The sequence below is a fragment of the Dipodomys merriami genome, unplaced genomic scaffold (genome assembly GCF_024711535.1).
Source record: "Dipodomys merriami isolate MVZ:Mamm:240054 unplaced genomic scaffold, mDipMer1.0.p SCAF_7, whole genome shotgun sequence".
NCBI classification, from domain to species: Eukaryota; Metazoa; Chordata; class Mammalia; order Rodentia; family Heteromyidae; genus Dipodomys; species Dipodomys merriami.
In genome coordinates, this window is record NW_027206290.1 from 13,210,577 (window position 1) to 13,229,678 (window position 19,102).

The window sequence follows — 19,102 nt, forward strand, 5'->3', positions numbered from 1 at the left end:
TTAAGCACACATGATTCCCTTTGATAAGAAAAAGTTGTCTGACATATATACACACTGCATCTTATTACATATTACCCTCTCCAATGAAATGAATGTTTGAGATTAAATAGCAAACTGAAATTTTTAAAAGCTGTCTCAGAGATTATTTAATACATAGCACAGCAAATGGAAGGAAAAGATGATTTAAAAGTTAATGGCAACATTTTTTGCATATTTGGTCATATTTCCAAATGGTCTACTCTAACTCTCTGATTTTCCAAATTGCTAATTTCCTTGTGTAAAACAATTCCATGTGATAAGTTTTTTAAAAAGAGACCTGTGATACATAAAAAAGCATTAAACATAATTTGAAATTTAAATTGTTTCCCAACTAAATTATTGTGCATTACATTGTGTTCAATTTTTACTGCTGTTATGTAGTCCATTTACATATGGCAGTAAAAGACAGTTAAACCATTAAATTACATGACTTTCCCAGAATTGCTCTTCAATTATGATAAAATTAAGCTCTCATGGCTTATTTATAAACATGGTCAATACATTGCATATACCTTTGTACTAAAACCTGGTTTAAAAAATGGCTCTGGCCATTTACTAACCTGTACTGAAAAGTCTGTGTGTGTGTGTGTATGTGTGAGAGAGAGAGAGAGAGAGAGAGAGAGAGAGAGAGAGAGAGAGAGAGAGAGAGAGAGAGAGAGAGAGAGAGAGAGAGAGAAAGATAGGGGGCTGTAAAATTATTTTCAAGGAAGAAAGAAAACATAATAATATTTTTAAAAAGAACTGGCATAGCATTAGATGCAACTGTATTTTTTTTAAAGTGGCCTTAGGATAGGAATTTCCAGCAAAGAAATGTAAGTTTCTCTTTTTTTTCTTTCTAAAAAAATCTCAGGGAATAGTACTAAATTTTCTCTTATTTAATTTTGTTATTTGGGTAAAAGGGATAGAAGTATTGAAGAATTTATGAAATATCTCAATTTTCTCTGATTTTTAAAGGTTTTTAAAGCAGTTTTGTAAACTCAGAAAAGTCAAAAGTCTATTTAAGGTTGCTCCGTGGTGAGGAAGTTTTCTGCAGTTGTCCCCACCTGATACCTTGGCTGGTATGCCTGCATTTATGCTTTACAAATCCACTCAATAAACACTAAAATCTCCACTTCAGTTCAGTTATAATCAATTCAGAGTGATCTCCCAACTCTACAGTCCTTTCTTGACCAACTCAAAAAGTCAGAAAGTAAATCAGATTGATAATAAAATCAAATTGTAACCCGCAATGTTTACCAAACTGGGTAAATGCAAGAGCAGATCAGCAATGCTAATCATGCAAAAGTTTTGCAGTGACTTTTTTCTCCATTCTAATATAGCTATTTTACTTTAACATCTATAGAACTCACTTTTGAGAGATCTGTTGGCAACATTTGGATGAAACCAGAATTCATAGCTGATTAAGGAAAGTCAAGCCAAAAAGTCTGCCTTGCTTGGTGCAGAATCATGAGAAATCCTGGTGAAGGCAAGTTTATGTTTCAGTGCATAAAAATAAATGATGAAGTGGCGACCTGCGATTGTTACTAGTGAGACAAAATGCATTTCAATTTATGATACATATTTCTGAGACAATCCTTGTCACTACCATGTTTTGAACCATGCTGGCACATATGGTGATGTACATCTGCTACATCCAATACAGACCTGTCCGTTACTCCCAAAGAAAGGCTGGCAAAACAAGAGAAAGACCTCAACTGGAGTCTTGGACACCATGATCCACACCTGTCTCCAGTTGAAACCTACTAAACCGATTTCTGTTTTCAAAACAAATTCAGAAAGTTAAAACAAAAAAAGTTCTGCTGCTGATTAAGAAACAAACAGAATCTGTCCTGCTCAAGGGAAAATTGGGTAATGTCCTTCAGGGAGATGCCATTTCAAAGAAGAACCATCTTCTGCCACGGTGGCAGCCAGAGATTGCAGCCAAAATTCCATCAGAGACAACATACAGTCTGTTCCCTGAACAGAGGAGGGATGCCTCATATGCTAATGAGATTGGCAATCCTAGAAAGGCCATCCAGTACAGCACAAGGAAAACAAGGAGGGTAAAATAGGGAAAACACCGGCCTCAGGCACTTTGCCAGACTTACTAGGAGAAGAGCTGCCTCCAGCTCATGCGAAAGACACAAAAAGGCACATTGACTCTCTACAAACACAGTGGTGACAAAATGGCCAGACAGACAGTTTGATCACAGATCTCATCTGGCACCTTGCCCTTCTCTTCTGGCTGTCGATTCTAGATAGAGATCTTTGCTTCTTTCTCCATTTTGTCTATTTTTAAGGGAGACCTTCTGCCTGTAGGCCTTCCATTATTTTGAGTTACAATCCAAATGTTGTCTACCTGAACAATCAATTCTACTGTCATTTTTGGGTTAACTAAAAACTTCCCCCCCTTTTTTTTTCTTTTTTCACTTTTTTTTTTAATTGTGAAAATACTGTACAGAGGGGTTACAATTACATGGGCAAGATAATGAGTACATTTCTTATCAAGCATTGCAGTCTCCTCCTTTGTTTCCCCTTACCATCCCTTTTCATATCCCTCCTCCCGATTCCCCACCCAACCCCCAACCCCCATCCCTGCTCCAAAGATGTAAAGATAGTTTTTCAACATAACATCTTGCACAACTCATTGTTGCAATGGGTCCACCTGTATCCCTATTTAAACAATTTGTTTTTTTCCCTTCCCCTCCCCAAAGTATACCAACATCAAATACAGTGAAAAGAGAGGCTATACCGTGGGGGAGGGACATTGTACAAGGCAAAAAAGAAATCATCTTATAAATATGTTAGAAACAATAGCAAGAAAGAAAAACCATTTGAGTCCTTATCTTGGGGTTCATTTCGCTTAACATCAACTTATCTGACCGTTTCTACTTGTCTCAGACATGTACTAGTTATTGCAAATAAGGGAAACCATGGGACCTATGTTTCTTTGCACCTGGCTTACTTCATTTAATATAATTTTTTCCAAGTCTTTCTATTTCCTACAAATGGGGCAATGCCATTCTTTCTGATGGAGGCATAGAATTCCATTGTGTATATATACCACATTTTCTTGATCCATTCATCTACTGAAGGGCATCTGGGTTAGTTCCATATCTTAGCTATGGTAAATAATGCTGCTATAAACATAGTTGTGCTGGTAGCTTTAGTATAGTATTGTTCATGATCATTTGGGTAAATGCCCAAAAGTGGGATTGCTGGGTCTTAGGAGAGCTCTATGTGGAGTCTTTGGAATAAATTTACACTCCCACCAACAATGAAGTAGGGTTCCTTTCTGTCCACATCCCCTCCAGCATCTGTTGTTATTAGAGTTCTTGATTATAGCCATTCTAACTGGGGTGAGGTGGTATCTCAATGTTGTTTTGATTTGCATTTCTTTATGGCTAGTAGGGGGGTTGAGCATTTTTTCATGTGCATTGACCATTTTACTTTCCTCTTCAGAGAAGTTTCTCTGTAAGTCTTTAGCCCACTTATTTATCGGGCAGTTGTTTCTTTGAGGATTTGTTGTTGGGGAATTTAATTTTTTGAGTTCCAGGTATATTTTAGCTATGAGACCCTTGTCTGTTATATGGCTAGTGAAGATCTTCTCCCAGTCTGTGGGCTTTCTATTGATCTGAACCCACAGACCTATAGCCATCTAATCTTCGATAAGGGAGCTAAAAATATAGAATGGAAGAAAGACAGCTTCTTCAGTAAATGGTGCTGGCAAAATTGGTTAATCACTTGTAGAAAACTAAAGCTAGATCCTGCACCAGAATCAATTCCAAATGGATCCAAATGAAGTAAAACAGACACCCTGAAAACATTGCAGGATGGAATAGGAGAAACCCTAGGCCTCCTTGGCACAGGCCGAAATTTTCTTAATAGAGACCCAGAAACACAACAAATCAAAGAAAGGTGGGACAAATGGGATTACATGAAATTGCAGAGCCTCTGCATGGCAAAGAATATAGCTAGAAGTTCAATAGAAAACTTCCCTTTTAAACAGCTAATAACACTTTGTGTAGAAACTATGATGAATCCACCAACTTAAAGTACAGGCGATTTGTATTGTTTTAAACCCCTTCTATTCAATACAATAAATAACTAATTTCATCATTTACTTTATTTTTTTAATATTTTTGGTAAAGATACTGTACAGAGGGATTACAGTTAAATAATTCCATCATTTATTTAAAAGTGTACCAAAGACACTTCTTCTTCACATCTGAGTTAGGGAAACTCTTCAAGAAGTACTAATGCCTTGTTCCAACTCAAACATTCCAATTTAATTGGTACAAATTATGTTCTAGACATTGAGATTTATAAAACCTCCCCCAAAGTACAACTTAATTTGGAAGCAATTATTATAGTGACTGAAAAGTATGCTCTACAAGCTTCCCATGTTCAAAGTTCAGCTCCTGAATTTACTAAGGGTGCCTTGGGAAAGATTATTTCTCTAACAAATGGCAACAGATTCAAGCAGTTTTTGTGAGAACTTAACACAAGAATGTACAAAAATGCCTTGTATATAGTATGTTCTCAATACATACTAAGAAATGAATCACTGATTAAAAACATATCTCAGTACAAAGCCAAACAGAAGAAGCCTGTTTATATGATTTTTTGTGAATTTTTTAGATTCATTCCAATCATTTGAAACATATTTACTAAACAATTTACATTAGTTCTCATGGCTGCCATAACAAATTACTACAAACTTAGTTGTTTTAAATAGTACATATTTATTACTATATTTGTGTGGGTCAAAATCTGACAGTACTGACTACACCAAAATTAAGTTGTTGGCAGGGCTATGTTCTTTCTGTAAGCTTCAGGGAAGAATCTGTTTACTTGCCTTCTTCAACTTGTTGAGCGTCCTCCACCTTCCTTGGCTCACAACCCCATTCCTCTGTCTTCAAAGGCAGCAACAGTGCATCTCTCTGATGCTTTCTTTTCAGTCACCAGCTGGGAGGGGTATCTAGCATTAAAGGCTTATGTGACCAGATTGGGTGTACCTGGAATATAATGGCTTCTTTCCCCACCTCAAGGACTAGGAACTCAGTCCCAGCTAGAACATCCTATTTGCCAGCAATTTCAGGGATTAGTTTTTTTGGAAAGTTCACTGGAATAAATAAACTCCTCTATTCCTTAAATTTTAAATGTGTTTTCTGTTTTGCAAAATAGATTTCAGTTGTAGTATTATAGAAATTATTACAAAATGATAACTAAGTATCTGGATGGATGCTAGAGGCTCAGTGGGCTCCTGGCTACTCATGAAGCTGAGATCTGAGGATCATGGTTCAAAGCCAGTAGGGGCAGAGAAGTCTTTGAGAGTCTTATCTCCAATTAATCATCAAAAAGCTTAATCCTCAGTGGTAGAGCACCAACCAGGAGCAAAAAGCTAAGGGACAGTGCCCAGGCCCCAGCTGCAGCCTTGCCCCCACCTCTGCCACCAAAACAAAAAATAAACAAGAGCCCAAAAACCTATTTAACTTTTCCTATGACACCAGCCAGTAATTGATGAGATAGTGAGATTTAGTGAGGAATAAAGCAAATCACTTTTAGGTACAGATTATAGTGATGATAATGATTGTGTGTTAACTTTAAAATATCCTTATTATTTCATCTTAGAATTTAGAATTTTGTTTCCTCAAAGCAAGATTCCTTTCCTACTGTAATAGCACATTACTTTTACAGACTCCAAAGGAAAACTACTTGAGCAAAACTAGGTAATAAGATCCCACCCGAGTCGATCTTGTTTCCTGACACTATTCACACCTCTCAGGATAATCCATCATTTCTCTGCAGTATCAATTGACCCTGAAAAGTCTGGGCAAGTTCCCAGAAACCTGTGTGTTAGCCCACACAGTAAGAGAAAGAGGGTGGTACAACTGGGAAAAGCTCGATTGCATAAATTTCTGCCTACTAACCAATACCTCCACCTTGAAGCATACAGTTTGAAATGGATACCACTGTCCATGATTCTCAGAAAGACTAACTAGACGACAATATTAAGGTCAGGTTTACCACATACCTGTCTCTTTGGTCATGCTTTATCTAAAACAGCCAGGGCTTATGAGAGTGGCTCATGTGTCCTTTCCCCTCTTGCTGCTTCTATCTACAAAGTGATTTATCACAGTGCATAGTCCTTCCATTCATGCAGTGGTAGAGCTGGGAGTCAGGGTGGATGTTGTCTTGGAGCAGTGGAGGAAAAGTGTGAGATAAGACTCAATAGCTACAGCAAAGCTCAATGATGGAAGGCTCTAGATGCTGGGCTGAGGGGTGGGGGCTTGATTCATTAAATGATAGGAAGCTACCCAAAGCTGTGAGGTACAGCAGTGACATGAAGATAGTGGTATTATTAAAAAGAACCATCTGAAGGTGCCATGCATGAAGATGTAGAATCCAGGAGAAATAAAAGTGCAGCTAGTCAGGACACGACCACAAGAACCCCAGGCTTAGCTGATAAGGGCTGATAAGAGCCTGCTAGAGTGTGGCAGTGGGTGTGAAGCAGAAGCCAGGATACACCTAAGACTTCTGAGCTTAGTGACTTACTTTATACAGGGGATAATTTTAAGAGACACTTCAAGCTGGGTACCAGCAATTCACACCTGTAATTCTAGCTACTCAGTAGGCTGAGATCTGAGGATCATGGTTCAAAGCCAGCCTGAGCAGGAAAATCTGTGAGACTCTTATCTCCAATTAGCCACCAGAAAACCAGAAGTGGCACTGTGGCTCAAGTGGTAGAGTGCTAGCCTTGAGCTGAAGAACTGAGGGACAGCGCTCAGGCCCAGAGTTCAAGCCCTGCAATGGATAAAGTTAATTAATTAATTAGTTAATTAATTAAAAAAAGAAAAAGAGAGAGAGTTCAGAGATGATTAAAATGTAAAATTATGTCAGGCGCCAGTGGCTCACTCCTGTAATCCTAGCTACTCAGAATACTGAGATCTGAGGATTGATGTTCAAAGCCAGCTGAGGCAAGAAAGTCAGTGAAACTCTTATTTCCAATAACCCACCAGAAAACCGGAAGTGGTGCTGTAGCTCAAGTGGTAGAGCACTAGCCTTGAGCTGAAGAGCTGAGGGACAGTGCTCAGGCCCAGAGTTCAAGCCCCAAGACCAACAAAAAATTAATTAATTAATTAATTAAAATAAAATGTAACATTATGGCACTAGGACAATGGTGGTACTGCTAACAAAAATAAGGATGTGGGGAAAGTAAATTGATCAGAAATTTTAGATTGACTATTAAAATGTATCAGACTTCTCTTGATGTTAGTATAAGGTGCAAATGTTTGATGTCAACCACAAGATTCTGCCTTAAATCCCCTGACATCTCTAATAGTCATAGTCCCAATTCTTTTGGTGGCAAATATTTTTAAGTACATTGCATGGACCAATTTTTTGCCTATACATACAAACCCTTATCTGCCCAGGGATGGAACTATAATTTGTGATTATTTCAAATAATGTGGAATACCAAATACAACTGCTGAATTTAAATCAATAGATAATAGCCTCTCTTTTCCCTAGAAGGACTATGTAGTCTTATGATATCCAATGGCCAACCTAGTAAGTAAATGGTCACAGAACAAGAGATGGAAAGAATAAAAAAGAAATATGGACTGAGGCCTCATTGTTTTTAATCCAGTCAAACCTATGCCTATCAGGCTTCCCAGATATATAGACCAATTAATACCCTGTTTTAGACGAAACTTAGGCTTCTGTAGCTTTTGTCTCAAAACCGTGACAACTTGGTAGTCCCCAGGCTACCTCTGTGTGGAATGTTTGTATATAGTCTGCCTGAATAGTTCCCACTTGTCAGTAGGATTCAAGTTAAATGATACTTTCTCAAAGAGTTGTGTCCTGAAGAATCATCCAAAAATAGGTCCCTTCATGTTGTTTCCTCACATTTTCTTATTTTTTATTTAGTCTTTCTTATAATTTGTAGAAATACCATTATAAGCCAATATTTACTTAAGATGTCTCTTTCCAGTGTTATTTTCCACATTACCCTCTTACCATGGTCAAGTCCCACAAGAATGACAAAAAAATCTTATGTCTTTAAGACATAAGTCAATTAAAGAAAATGTGATGATGCATTGAAAGCTAGAGAGAAGACAGATGAGTAAAACTGACAGACCCAGGAAAACTGAATTTCCAAACCCCTGCTGGAAAGAGAAAAGACATAACCTAATCTGTACCCAGGAAAGCTGGGCTCCTATTTCTTCATTAGAGGAAAAAGAGCCAAACCCAAGTCTATTTAAGAAACAAGCAGACATCTAGAAACACACACACACACACACACACACACACACACACACACACACACACACACACACACACACACACACACACACACACACACACACACACACACACCATGTGAATAGCTTCTTATCTTGCAACATTTGATTAAGTTTATTCCCTGAATAGGTAAAGTTCTAAATAGAGGAAATCTGAGTTAGACAACACCAGGCAGGGCTGAGGAAGGGGCACAGGGATAGCCAGGTGACTAGATAAACCTTTCTAAAGTACACAGGAAAACAAAGTATCTCCTCCAACAGAAAGTGACATTATTCATCATCAGGTGGAAAATAGGATCATTTTTTTAAAGATTGATCAAAATGCTTAGAAAAGTATCTGTTCTTAGGAGTTGTCCAATGTGGCGGCTGGCTATCTTGATTCACACCTTGTAAACTCCCCAGTCACAGGCAATAGGGGTATAACTCAAGTGGTAGAGTACTTGCTTAGCAAGTGTGATATCCTGAGTTCAAATCCCATTACTGCAAAGATGAGGGAGGGGAGAGTGGGAAAAGAAAACTGCAAAATGTAAATTATATTCTATTGTATTGTATTGTATTCCAGTACAAGTGATAAGAATACAAATTAACAAAATAAGCACAAAGACAAATTAGAGACAAAAATCATCACAGATAGAATTCAAAATATTTTTCTAAACTGGAGGTCCAAATATCTTGCATACTAAATGACACAGATCTATATCTGTATCAAAACAAAGCACTATGAAATTCCAGAACAGTAGTGGTTGTGAGAATGTACTAGAAGTTTTCAGAAAAAATGAGTCAAATTATATACAGAGGATCAATATCACAATAACACAATATAAAAGCAATACAGCTATAAAAGACAAGTAATTAATGTCTTCATACTGCTTAAAGAACCTAGTTCCAAACTAAAACTCTAGAATTATTCAGGCAATAAGTAGAAAGGTAAATGGAGACATTTTCTGACCTCCAGCAATCTAAAAAGAACAAAATCTTTCATCTTTTTGCGAGATAAATTTTGTTAAAATTAAGTGATAAACCAAGAAGGCAAATAAACATCAGGTCCAAGATAGGGAAGCAAACACAGGAGAGAAGTTAGAATAAAGATAAGACACTGTGCAGATGGCACTCTAATGGCAGAGGGAAAAGACCCCTCTGCAGAGTACTGAAGGTGGCCTTGTATAGACAGAGCAGATGCAGAGTGTGGGGAATGCCATGAGCATGGGATCCTATACTGTGCAGTGCTTTGGGGAGAGATTAAATTACCCACCCATAGTATGTGGAAAATACTGAGATAAAAATAGAAATTATAGCCAGGCACCGGCGGCTCATGCCTGTAATCCTAGCTACTCAGGAGGCTGAGATCTGAGGATTGTGGTTCAAAGCCAGCCCAGGCAGGAAAGTCCATGAGACTCTTATCTCTAATAAACCACTAGAAAACCAGAAGTGGCACTGTGGCTCAAGTGGTAGAGCACTTGCCTTGAGCTGAAGAGCAGTGGGATAGCACCCGAGCCCAGAGTTCAAGCCCCACGACTGACAAAAAAAAAATTAAATACTGTACAGAGATGACAATGAAAACAGAATAACAATAAAATAATAATAATAATATTTAGTGCTTCTTAGATGGAAAGCATTATTTTTTGTTGTTTAATTTTATTTTTGCAATTTTGGGTTTGAACTCAGAGCCTTTAGCTTGCTCAGTTTCTTTTCCATTGACCCTCTACAAACTGAGCCATGCCTCCAGACTGTCTTCGTGGAAGTCTAGTTATTGTGGACATAGTATCTCATATACTTTTCTCCTGGGCTTGGACCATGTTTCTTTGGATCTAACCCTCCTGATAGCTAGAATCACAGATGTAAGCCACTGCCACTTAGTAACAAGAATAATTTTATATCATTAAATTTATTGACTTAATAAATAAAATCTTCACCATAAACCAGTGTTGTAAGTATTGTGATTGCTTAATTTACAACTGAACGAATTGAGACACAAAGTATGAATTATGTAATCCACACTCACCTGGCTAGTCTGGGAGTTGGGCTCTAGATGCTGTTGTCTTCATTTTTCTATGTTGTTTAAAAATAGTACATTATCTATCTCTAATGTAGATCTTCCTCTTTGAGGTCATCCATTTAACCCAAATTACCGCATGACCTTAGAAGAATAGGGAACAAGGAACTACATTCAGGTCTGATGTGATCTGTGTGAAAGGGAGCTAAATCTTGCATTTACTTTGGAAGTCCATAGATAAGACCTTTAAAAATAGAGAAAAATAAATAGCAATATACAGAAGTTGCTAGATATTTGTAGATAAAAGCCAACAAATATCAGCTAAAGAAACGAATGTAGTTGCCCAGGTAGGAATTGGCGGGATGAGAGGCTCTCCTTCAGAAAATTAACATTTATCATTTGTCGCTGGACTATATTCTGTTGTAAACTATGTGCTTGTAAAAATTTTTTTTGGGGGGGGGCCCAGTCATGGACCCTGAACTCTGGGCCTGGGCACTATCCCTCAGCTCTTTAGCTCAAGGCTAGCGCTCTACCACTTGAGCCACAGCGCCACTTCCGGCTTTTTTTCTTTTTGCTTATATGTGGTGCTGAGGAATCGAACCCAGGGCCTCAGGCATAGCAAGGCAAGCGTTCTACCACTGAGCCACCTTCCTCCCAGCCCCAAATTTAAGTTTTTAAATATACTTCTGTAGGGTTTTTTTTTTTTTGACCTGTGGATTTTAGTCTCAGAATGAGTAGAGAGGAAAGGTTCCCATGGACCAAAGGCTTGGAGATCCATAAATAGGAAACCCAAAGAATAAGAGTAAGCATAGGGCAAAAGAGAAGAAAACTAAAGAGAAAATGAAGAGGTTCCAAAAATCCACTGACCTAGCAAAGGAAGTCCAAACACTGGGAAAGCAGGACCTGTCAACAGTATCCAAAAGAAGAGAGAGGCAGTGAGCATTGTGACTGAGCCAAATTTGCTGCTGGATACAAATGGAAGGCCAGAATATTGCAGGAGTACTTGGGAACAAAGGTCACCTTGTAGGGAGATCATGGGCAGGAGCTGTTGTAAAGACGTCTGATGAAGTAAGGCCCAATCATGTTGTTACTGTAGTGCTGAATTCTTGAGAGTTCTGGCATAGAAAGTCCTTACCTCCAGAGCTACCCAGATTATGTGATTTTCTTTCCTAAATGAAGTACACTGTGCATGGAGCAGCTGCCCCTCTGAAATAGGGAAGGAATGACAGGAAATCATTATTGGCAAGAAGCTTGTTGACTTGAAGAAAGGACATGGCTAGTTTCCGGTGATGGCAGGGTGCCATTTTCAGCAATGGCAAAGCAAAGAAATCATCATATCTAGAAAATAGTATTTCCATGCCCAGCATATAAATTCTAGCCAGATGTTGCCCTGAGGAAAGTGAGCTCCTTTGGCTTTGATGACAAGTTCAGAGAACCAAAGCCCTCCTTCCTACTATTGATGAGCCAGGGCCGTTGGTTACATGAATCAGGAGACAAGCTTTGGGACAGGATCACAGCCAGCCTAGTGTTAGGCCTGAAGATAAGTGAGAGGTCACCATTTAATTTCAAGAAGAATACGAGGTATGTGCGGAGGAAGAGAGAAAGCGGCCTGGCAGCATTAAAGTGGAAGCCACTGTGTTCTGGGGCAGGCAGGTGAGAACACACCCAGTGCTCCTGCAAAGTGGGCGTGCCACAGAGGAGATAAAAGTGGTTTTCACTTCCTTCTGCAACTACAGAACGCTTCCTGTATGATTCATCTTCCAATCAGGTGGCCTGTCAGTTATCCATAAAAGCTGTCCACAGTTTATGACAGTCTGAAATGCTGGAGTAGGAGATCAGTGTTGTTTTCTTAAAGTAGAGGTAGTCAGAAAAATGTAGGTTGGCTTCCAGTTGTACGTGAATATATAAGCTTCAATTATTCACTGAATTTGCAGTTTTCTTCAGTTCATTGGTGCACAGTTTGTAGGAAGGATAGCATCTCTCTCTATGTATATGTAGTTACAATATCAATGTAATTATATATTTTAATATTAATAATTTGTAACTATGATTATATTTATACATGGATATGATTAAAGTTTATGAAAAGCATTGTGGATTCTGAAACTACACATTAATTAAAATATTTTGGATGGATTGTATTTCTCTTCTTCATATAGTTTCATACATCTCAGAGGCAAAGTAAACACATGCATGTGTACATGTGCAAACCCCTCCTCCTCCTCCCCCCACACCTCTTCCATAGAACTAAAGCTTGAATTAGAGCCACACATGGAAGTGGATTGTTCCACTCTGCCATCCTCTCTCTGATGAAGATAGTAGGTAAAGGGAAGGGAGAAGACAGTGTGGGGATGCAGTTGGACTCCTGGTGACATCTTCGAGGAAGAATGGAAAGATACTTGCTGTCCTTCAATAATACTGCAGTAAAAGCTGAGAGAATTTGAGCATCTCCAAGGCTGCAGATGACTTCAGCCGAAGGGACATACCAGCCAACACAAGAAACAAAACTACTGTTCCTCCCACCCAGGCATCTCGCAAACCAATAGCTACTGGTAGACATGACAGAATATGACCTTTTGGAGGTGGTATCTAATGATATCAACTCTGAGCTTAGCTCCCTCTAGAGGAGGCAGGAAGACCCTGTACTTGGATTAGAAGAAACACTTCACAGGTGTGAAGGACCCACACAGTGAGAGACTGCTCAGATCACCTTGCAAGTATGCCCTTGCTAGCTGTGTGGCTTTAAGTGAGTTATTTCAGCTCTCTGTATCTGCTTTCTCAACTCAAAAATGGAGGGAATGATCATAATTATCTGATAGGTTGATATTGTTTAAATTCAGTGACTACAATCATTTAATATAAGCTTAATAAATATTCTAAGAATGGCCCATGGGTTCCAATCTTTCCTAATTTGTTATGTGGGTAAAACTTCTAACTTTGGGACATTATTCCCTGTATCTTACAAAATTTAAGGAATACAGCATTCAGCCTTACTAAAGACAAAACATTTCGGAGAATCTTGTATGACATAGTTCCTTTCATTTTTTTTTCCCATGGGCCCAATCACATGTAAGGACCCATTAACTCACTAAATACATATAATTTATCCTTAACCTGTTTCCATTGCTTGTATGGAAGGATTCCTCATGCTTCCTTCAGTGTCCTCAGCCCACCCCCCTATATTCACCTGGGATTGACTATCATACCCTACAACTTCACTCATGCTTTTAGACTTCCATCCTAAGCCTCATCCAGTCTGACTTCTCATAAATCTTGCTTCACACTCCCTGTTGTATATGTAGGCCTTCTAAGTCATCTCACATTCAACACATCCAAATTTTAGATTCTCACATTCACCACTCCCCCATAGACTGCCTCCCTGAGCTCCCTGCTTCTCTTGAAAAGCTGAACTTTTTATTCAAACTAATATAAAACCTCTCATGATCAGGAAAATAAATAACTTGATGCTGCAGCTTTTAACTGCCTTCTAGTTTACTGCTTTCTGTGTATCCAGTGTCCAAGTTAATCTGATCTATTGTGTGATACTGTTACTGGAGAGCAACAAGCCTTTCTTACCCTGTATCTTTCCTTGGATTCCAACTACCTAATTGTCTTTTTGCCTCTCTCCTATCGGTTTTTATCTGCTTTTATGAGCTTCATGGCCTGGGACCAGCAACTTGTTCTCTTCGACCTCAGAAGTTAGTTTGAAAATTATAAAATACAATTTTATACCCAGAACTAAGGAGTTTCAGAAAGCTGTTGCAATAGAAAGAAAGCATCTACCACTCTTCAAATGACACCTACAGGATTAAGGCTTAGTTCAAATGCAGTCCTCTATAGTAAGTACACAATAAACTAGGCTTATTTCTTTCTTTAGTTTCTTTCATTTTCCTTCTTGTCTCTTCTCCTTTCATGCAATATATATCCATGTCCAGTGCCAGGCAGTACACACCTCTAATCCCAACACTTGGGAGGCTGAGATAAGAGGATCAAGAGGTCAAGGCCAGCCGAAACTACATAGTAAAATCTTGTCTCCAAGAAACAATGCTTGAGGATGGGATGTAGCTCAGTGGTAGAACACTTGTACAGCATATGCAAGGCCCTGGGCCTTCCATTTATTGCATTATGAGAACACACCTTAGGGCTTCAGAGAGAGGAACTAGGAAAAATTCACAAAGTAATCAAAGCAATAAACATGCAACAATAGTTTTCTGAAATTTTGGAAATACATTTAAAGCAAACTAGAATCCTAAGCAATCATTAAAATAATATTATAGGGCTGTGAATGTGTCTTAGCAGTAGAGTGCTTCCTAGCATGCATGAAACTGTGGGTTCAATGCTTCAGTACCACATAAACAGAAACAGCCAGGAGTGGTGCTATGGTTTAAGTGATAGAGTGCTAGCCTTGAGTAAAAAGAAGTTCAGGGGCAGTGTCCAAGCCATGAGTTCAAGCCCCAGGACTGGCAAAAAGAAACAAAAACTAAAATAAAATAATATTATAGCATATCTTATATATGGAATTACAGTATGATCAAAAGAAGAACAAATATATTTAGGTTGTAAGACAATATATACACATATGTATAAATATTTGTATGTGCATGTATGTGCAATATTTGATCTGACTTTAACCTTATTTTCTAAAAAGACAAGCAAGCAATTTTAATATATATGCAAAGAAACATTTCTTAAACTAATAACCTTCGAAAGGTTAGTGGTGGCTATCAGTAAGCAGTAAGAATTCATATAATTTGGGGGAAACGGGAGGTATTCTGATTTTCTTACATGAATATGTATTATATGAGTAATTTTTAAAAAGCAGTACAACTTCTTTTCCTGAAGGCAAATAGCTAAAAGCAATCTGGGATTCTAATGCAGTGACCTGAACCTATGAAAACACAGAGGTGTGACCTCCAGGTGGGAAGGGGTGACAGGGCCTACAGCTCTTTGCAGGGTGCCAGACCTTGATCCAAGCAAACTTCTAATAGCCAAGCCACCAGGGGAGAGCAGAAACTGAGGCTCAGTCCTCCCTTGCCCTGCTGGCATTATGTGAGGGCATCACAGCCGCAGCTGTGAGACTGAAACACAAAGAAAATGAACCAATGCAAGATAGACTTCACACAACACACAGAGCCCATCCTATGATTGCCAAAGCCCTGATCAGCTGCAAGCTCTTCTCTCCTCAGGTCTGGAAGATTCTAAACAGCAGAAGTCCAATCAGGGCTCCTTATCATCCAAGGAGAAACTTGGAGACTGGATCTGAGAGCCCTACCATATGTATTAACTACTCTAAAGGCAGCTCAAGTCATTCTCCAATCCTAGAATCCTTCAAATTTTTATATTTTATTTGTAAACTATTGACAGGTTTTCAATTGTTTTATACACACACACACACACACACACACACACACACACACACACACACACATATGTCATGCTTCTAAAGTTAATATAACTGAAGAAGTTATTTGAAACCCAGCATTTGGAATGTGTGTTCCATATTCTATACCCAAGACAACACTGTTATCTTGTGCCATGTAGTCATTTAGGAAATGCCATTATGAATAAATAATGATGTATGGGATGCTACTCTTTTACGTAAAATTGTATGTATAATGCAGCTGATACTGGGTATGGAAAAGTTTTCACTTGTCCTCTATCATAGTCTATAAACCATGAACATTGAATTAACCCAATAAAAGTGACAATTTTGACCCTGGGCTATACCCATTACTTTAAGGTTACAGCTTGCAAGCTAGCTCAAATTGTTCTCCATGTGGTACTTTACCGAAATACTTATCATCTGGAAACCGTATGTAGCGCATATTCTTAATAAATAATAACACATTTTATTTTGGTTTACTGAAAATTAACAGGGCATTTGGGAAATTGCTGTTATTGTGGGCGCCTGTTTCACATTTGCTTTGGCAGTACAAGAGCTATCTAAGTGGAAAACAGGACAGCCAATGACTGCAGAGGGTGGATCCCCCCTCCCTCCCCATGTTGTTGGTTCAGAGAAAGTCATACAGCTGGTAGCAGTAATGGCATCCCATACACTCAGAGAGATGAAAGAAGTAAAACAATGTTGTAATGGGCTTAACCATAGGAAATTGTCATTCTGCTTTGATTAGTTTTGCACTCAGACAGAGTAAATCCCAACTATATTCCAATCTGTAGTCCAAATTGTCTGCAAAGTTCCAGGGTTTTTACATGACTGCTTAAAACAGGATTGTGTGCAAGCTGATGTCAGAGGAAAGAACATAGAGCGACTCTCTGGTGGCAGTCCTCTCCTTGACACTATGGACCATCACAGTGAACTGTGATTCCTCACTGTCCTCCATACTATTCTTCTGCTCCTCAATGTCACAATAGGATCAGCTTTAAGCAAAATAGTTTTATTGGAGAAAAAGACACCAGTGCAGTTGGAGAGAGGATCATGATGTTGCTTAGTGATCAAGGAATGTTAAGACTATGGGAATAAAGAGAAGCAGATTTTTGTGTTTGTGTGTGTGTGTGTGTGTGTGTGTGTGTGTGTGTGTGTGTGTGTGTGTGTGTGTGTGTGTGTACATCTCACACTTTTGTTTGGCTTTTTTTCTTGCTCAAAGCTGTCATTCATCATTTGAACCACACCTTCACTTCAAGCATTTTCTGGTTAGTTTGAAATAAGAATCTCATGGATAGCCAAGCACCAGTAGCTCACATCTGTAATTGTAGCTACTCAGGAGGATGCGTTCTGAGGATCCCAGTTTGAAGTCAGCCCAGGCAGAAAAGTCCCCATGAGACTCTTATCTCCAAGTAGCCACTCAAAAACCAGAGAAAGAACTGTAGCTGAAAGTGGTAGAACACTAGCCTTGAGCAAATAACACTCAGAGACAGCACTCAGGCCCTGAGTTCAAGCTTCATGACTGACAAAGAAAAAAGAAAAGAATCTCATAGACTTTTTGTTTTGCCCAGGATGGCTTCAGTCCTCAGATCTCAGCCCCCTGAGTTGCCAAAACTTACAGATATGAGCACTATTGCCCAGCCAGAAACAGAATTGTTTTTGTCCTGATTTCATTTGATGCTTTTACCTTCTCCCCCTCTCTAGCTCTTCAGTGAAACAACTGGGTGGGGCACAGCCACATTCCAAGCAGGCCATAAGTCTCCTAGGAGGCACTGTATCAAGCTTGCTAGTCCTCTCATCTTTTGTCCTTCTGTTCCTACACACACACACACACACACACACACACACACACACACACACACACACACACACACACACACACAGCCTTCTATGCTATAAATAGTTTTGTTTTTATGATAAGAGAAAAACAAGATTTTCTGTGTTTCTGATATTTTCTTCCTTTTCTTTCTCCATTTTAGTGTTAAATATGCATTCACATTCCTTTATTCATTTCTCCCAGTTATTCATTTCTCCCAGGTTCAAACTGAGAGACTAATTATTTTTATCTAACGACGCATTTTATATTTCCTGTATTTAGAGGAGTTTACTTTTCCTTGCTTAATCTCTTCTTTTCCACATGGCTGAATCTTGAAGGCAAATGGTTCTGCCATTCCTTTGAACACCCAAGTTGGAAACCAAAGTGAACTTTACCTTCCTTCCTTTGCCTTTGCTCCCTCCAATCATGTCTTTGAACTCATCCTCAAGTTTGTTCAACACTCTGACTATGCTGAGCCTGTTTTTCTCCTTCAAATTATCACTCTTTCCTAAGCAACCTGTCAGTCTGCAGTCTCTTCTCTTCCTGTGCATTCTACTATGCCACCCAAACAAACTGTCAAAGGTACAAAAGACAAATGTATCCCAGGTCCCCCTAGGATTAATAAGGAAATTTCTTATCTTCTCTCTCCTTTCCTTTCTTTTCCTTTCCTTTCCTTTCCTTTCCTTTCTATTGTTTGTTTTGCAGGACTAATTCTATTCTTGCAAAGCAGCACACCAATGTGATTAAAACCAGGGTTTCAGGTCACACTGAGTTTCTCAGTTGTACTAATTATGAGTTGGATAACTTGGAGCAAATAGCTTTACCTACATCATAGAGGGTAAATACTCATAAATTCACCCAACAGTGACAATTTAATGAGCATTTTATACCTTTTGCTAGAGTCCTTGCGTGTAGGGCATTGAGTCTCTTCATTTCTTATTTTCTACTCTTCTGCCTCAATTTCTATCACTGCCTACCAAACTATAACCACAACCTTCACATCAGACCACATGTTCTTTATTTGTTCTAGTAGTGGGAGTTGAAATCAAGGCCTGGCTACTGTCCTTCACTGAGATTTTTATCACTCAATACTACTGTTCTACCACTTGAGCTACAGCTCTACTTACAGCTCTTTTTTTACTGATAAATTAGGGATAAGAGGCTCATGGACTTTCCTGCCCTGGCTGGCTTCAAACAGTGATCCTCAGCTCTCAGCTCCTGAGTAGCTACTACATCTATGAGCCACAAGTACTCAGCTTGACATGTTCTTACACATATGTTTCTTTTTTATTATTCTCTTTGAGTAGTTACAGAAAGGAGTTACCATTTAACAAAGCAGTCTATGAATTCAATACATGTTGATCAATGTCACCACTTTTCAGTATTCTCACTCATCCCCCCACAACAACCCCATTTCCTAGCTTTTCTAAATTTTTAGGATGTATATTAAATATTTTACTTCATTCGCTCCTGTCTCTTCATTTGTCTATAGATGTTCCTCTCACTACAAATATACTTCTTGTTACTTATCCATCTCATTATTGTTTCATCTGGGAAAAGTCAACTTGTTTATCATATGTATCTTC